Raw genomic sequence first — 5,369 nt, 5'->3', positions numbered from 1 at the left:
CTTGCTTATCTATTTCAAGCACCTTTGGATCTCATCTTCTGCCCTCAACCCTTCCTCTGCGAGAAGTTATTATGATCCCCTAACATGTTTTCTTCAATACATCTTTTATTTTATTCATATGCAGAATGACATTTGAAGTTTTCCAGAGAAATTACAATTAAATAGGTGGCATAGTCTTGAGTAGCCCTGTAGCATTAATCATGGGCAATGCTTAAATTAATAATCTGCATTATTGTTATCCACTCAGTTTTGTTCTTTTATTATTGAGGATCATAGTAGTAATTTTTATGTTCACAAGAGCAGGAATTGGATGAAAGTTGAAAATCAATATAAATATAACAAATACAGCAATATAACAAAGAGACAGACCAAAGTCATACATTGCCCATTTCAGAACTGCTATGAAGATTGTGAATTGATTCCGTTTATGTTTTCGACTATATTACATGTCTTTATTTCTGTTTCCTAAGTATCTTGGTTTAACTAATACTATGAGATTAGTGCTTCTACATAAGCTCTAAACACCTTGTAAGTTAGCTGTGAATCCTCAGAGTTAGACTGTGCTATGAGATTCCTAGCCAGGCTCAAGGCAAGTGTTAGAAAAGAACATTTGCTATGGTTGAAAATAAAGAATAGCTAGGATTTAAAATTATCATGCCAATAAGTGTTCTTTCTTCTTTTCTGTCACTGTGACAAAATATTTGAGAAAATTAACTCAAGGTAGAAAAGATTTTGGATGGGGATGACCTGATGGGTAAATTACAAACATGAAAACCTGAGGACTTGAATTTGGATTCTTGGAGTCTATATAATAAAATGGATATGGTAGATCTGCCTCTAATCTCTGCATTTACAGATACAGAGAGAAGATTCCTGAAGCTCACTGGCCAGCCTGTATAGATAATGGGTGATCTCCAAGCTCAGTGAGAACCTTATAGTGGTATATTATTTGTGTTTATTAAAATAAAGTTTGCATAAAGATCAGAATGCAAAGCAAGCCACACTATTTAGCCATATAGGCCAGGAGGTGGTGGGGCATACTTTTCATCCCAGCAATAGAAAGGAATAGAAGATGGGACGACAGAATCTCAGGGTTTCAGTCTCAGTTCTTTTGGGAGAGCAGTGCGGTAGGAGGTTTGGTGGATTGTTCCTTTGGTCTGAGTATTTGTAGAGGTGAGACCTCTCTTATTGTCTTGACTGCTTTGCTTTTCTGATCTCCAACTTGAACCTCAATATTTTTCTCTGGGTTTTATTTTTTTTGTGTGTGTGTGTCACAGAAACTGTCTCCCAAGTAAGGTGGAAGTGATAGAAGGAGATTTCCATTCTTTCCTTGGCAGTTATTTATGATAGCTGTGCTGTAGATTGCAAGTGAATGAATTTAGTAAGTCTTCAAGAGATGAAAGTAAAGGAACAGTTAGCAGACAGCAGGTAGGCAGCAAAATATCATCAAATCTGGAACTTACAATGTTCCTCAGATGTGACTAGGTGAGCCTAGTTGATGAGGCCTACTAGAGTTCCTGACCTAGATTCCTAGGCACAACATAGCCTCCCCGTGGTTGAGAATGGTAAGTTAAAAAAATCAAATTCAAAGTATCAGATAGACAGCAAAGCATCATCAACTTAGGTGTTTACTGTGACGACCGTCCGCCATTACAAGATGGCGCCGGCTTCCTCTCAGGGCGTTGCCCTAAGTTGTTTTCCACATCAGCGCTTCTGTGCTGTTTTGCATTCTTTTGCCTGCTAATCTGCCTAGCAACACCAGCCGTCCAATCCTGTATAGCCTTGTGTAGTAGGCCAGCTAGACACGCCTACACCCTGCATATAAGCACACCTCCTGCCGTGGTCGGGGCCCCTCACCTTCAGCTCTCCCTCAACCAAGCAGCGCTTCAATAAACTGTGATTGAAGAAGAATCCTTGAGTCGTGGTGTTATTCCCTGCTGGTCAGGGCTCGCCGCAGTTTACAATATCTGATAGAAAGGATCTGAGAGGTCATGATGAATGTTAGGGTATAGTTCCTGATCCAAATGTCCCCAGGAGACCATTATATCAAAGAGCTTCCAGTGTCTCCTTTACACTTCTGGAATTTTTATATCATGGGCTAAACAATAGTAACCCTGATAGAAAATGATTTATAATATAACTATTCTCTCATGTTCATTGTTCTTAGTACCCTTAGGTGTTTTCTTTTCTTCCTTTTCCTGTGTTTGTCTCAGCCTCAAGAGCCTAGACTGCTCTTGGACAAGGCGTCTTGGAGGACAGGAGATAAACAGAGTCAACTGTGAGACAAGGGCTGACCATCTTGTCTTTTTTTAAATCTTTATATTTTATTTTTTAAAAAATCTATTTTTTCTCCTTTTACATACCAATGCCAGTTCCCACTCCCTCTCCTCCTCTTACATCTTCCACCTTCCCCCCACATCTACTCCTCAGAGAGAGTAAGGCTTCCCATGGGAAGTCAACAAACTCAAGTACATTGCTCTGAGGAAGGACCAAGGCCCTGCCTACTATATCTCCAAAGAGAATGGCTTCCAAAACGTCAGTAAAAGCAGTAGGGATAAATCCTGCTCCCATTCAGTGGCCCGGTAGTCTGCCTCAGCCATGCAACTATCACCCATATTCAGAGGGCCTAGTTTGGTCCTATGCTGGTTCCTTCACTGTCAGGCTGCAATGGTGAGCTGTTTCAGTGAGTATCCCTATAATGGTCTTGACTCTTTGATCATAATCTCACTTTTCCCACTCTTCGACTGGAGTTTTGGAGCTCTGCCCAGTGCTCTGCTGTGGATCTCTGCCTCTGCTTCTATCAGTTGCTGAATAAAGGTTCTATGATGACATGTAATATATTTGTCTATCTGAATGCAGGGCAAGGCCAGTGTGGGTACCCCTCCACCATTGCTTAGGGTCTTATCTAGGGTCATTCTTGTGGATTCTTGTGAATTTCTCTAGTGCTAAGTTTCTTGCTAACCCCATATGGCTCCCTCACAAAGCTATCTCTTTCTTTGCTCTCCATCTTTGTTCTTTCCTCATCACCACTGTCCCATTTCTTCAAGATCTTCTCCCATCTTCTGTCCCTTCTGTACTCCCTTCTCCCCCTACCCACATGCTCCCATTTTTCTCAAGAGGACTTGTTTATTTCCCCTTCCCAGAGGGAATCTATATATGTTTCTCTAAGCGTTCTCCTTGATACTGCATTTCTCTGGGGTTGTAATCTCTAGGCTCATTATCTTTTGCTTTACAGCTGGTATCCACATATCAGTAATTACATACCGTGCTCATCTTTCTGGGTTGCCTCATTCAGAATTTTTTTTCTACTTCCATCCATTTGCATACAAATTTCAAGATGTCAGTGATTTTTACCATTGAGTAGTACTCCATTGTGTAAATGTATCCCCATTTTCTTTATCCATTCTTTAGAGAAGGGGCATCTAGATTGTTTCCATGTTTTGGCTATTATAAAAAAATACTCCTATGAACATAGTTAACAAATGTCCTTGTAGTATGATTGAGCATCTTTTGGGTATATGTTGTGCTTGAGGTCCTCTAATTCCTAATTTTCTGAGAAACCACCATACTGATTTGCCACAAGGTGCATTCCCCTTATTCTTTATCCTCTCCAGCATAAGCTATCATTGGTGTTTTGATTTTAGATATTCTGATAGATGTAAGATGGAATCTCAGAGTCGTTTTGATTTGCATTTCCCTGATGGCTAAAAATATTGAACATTTCCTTAAGTGTCTTTCAGCCGTTTGAGATTCTTCTATTGAAAATTCTTTGTTTAGATCTGTACCCTATTTTTTTAATTGGATTATTTGATATTTTAATGTCTAATTTCTTGAGTTCTTTATATTTTTTGGAGTTCAGTCCTCTGTCTGATGTGAGGTTGGTGAAAATCTTTTCCCATTCAGTAGGCTGCCTTTTTGTCTTACTGACTCTTTGCTTTACCTCAGTTTCAAGGGTCCCATTTTATTTATTGTTGCTCTCAGTGTCTGTGCTACTAGGGTTATATTTAGGAAGTGGTCTCCTGTGTCCATGCATTGAAGGCTACTTCCTACTTTCTCTTCTATCAGGTTCAGTGTGGTTGTATTTATATTGAGGTCTTTAATCCATTTGGACTTGAGTTTTGTGTATGAGAATAGATATGGATCTGTTTTCATTCTTCTACATGTTGACATCCAGTTATTCCAGCACTAGTTGTTGAAGATGATTTCATTCTTCCATTGTATAATTTTAGATTCTTTGTAAAAAATCAGGTGTTCTTTTGGCTGTGAATGGTAGGTAATGCAGAGATTTCATGTAGCTAAATGTGTGATGACAAAAATGACTGTTGGGCCATATGCAGGCTCTCTGGATCATCCTCAATAAAGCTCGGTGAACACTTCAGAAGAAGAAACAGAAAATATATAACACTCATAAGATGGGAAGGAATGCTGTAAAACGTATCTTCTCAATATAACCTGACACTCATGAACTCATTAGAACTGGATATTTGTACAAAATTGTACTTTTCAACATTAAATCATGAATATGGGAAATTTCATGAGGTCTCACACTTACCTAAGGGACTCTGAGTAGTCAATGGGTCATAGGAAATATGACATGGTTTTCTTCAGTTCTGCAGTCACTGTTGTCTATTGCTGTATGAACACAAAGAATCACCTTCCACATATGCTGATGCAAACAGCCATAGTTAAATTTAGTGGGTCACACAAAAAAGTAATATAAAAGTAGGAAGAAGAGGACTGCTGAGAGGAAAAGTTTCAGCAAGAGAGAACAGGATAGCTGGGAGAAAATGATCAAATTCATTATGTGCTTTATTAAACTGTTATAGCAAAAAAAGAGTATAGTAGCATAAAAATGAATGATTTTGAGGTAAAATTCAATGATGGAATATGCTGTGGGACAATGGTCTTCTAGTCTGTAAAGATTTGTCACTTGTATTGGTTTAATAAAATGCTGATTGGACAGTAGCCAGGCAGGATGTATAGGCAGAGCAACCAGAACAGAAATTCTAGGAAGAGGAAAGGTTCAGTTTACAGTCCTCACCCAGATGTGGAGGAAGCAAGATGAGAATGCCTCACTGATAAAAGGTAGCAAACCACATGATTAACACTGGCAAGAATTATAGGTTAATTTAAGATGGAAGATTTAGTTAATAAGAAAGCATGGGTAATAGGCCAACCAATTTTTTAATTAATGTAGGCCTTTGTGTTTTCTTTGGGACTAAACAGCTACGGGACTGGGCATGACAGAAACCTCTGTTAACAGGAATATATTAAAATGAGGACTACTGAGAACTCAAGAACAATGGCAATGGGTTTTTGATCCTACTGCACGTGCTGGCTTTGGGGGGGCCTGGGCGGTTTGGATGCTC

Source organism: Microtus ochrogaster, chromosome 5, assembly GCF_000317375.1.
Source record: "Microtus ochrogaster isolate Prairie Vole_2 chromosome 5, MicOch1.0, whole genome shotgun sequence".
NCBI lineage: Eukaryota > Metazoa > Chordata > Mammalia > Rodentia > Cricetidae > Microtus > Microtus ochrogaster.
The sequence above is the reverse complement of the archived record's forward strand: the minus strand, read 5'-3'. Positions refer to the sequence as shown.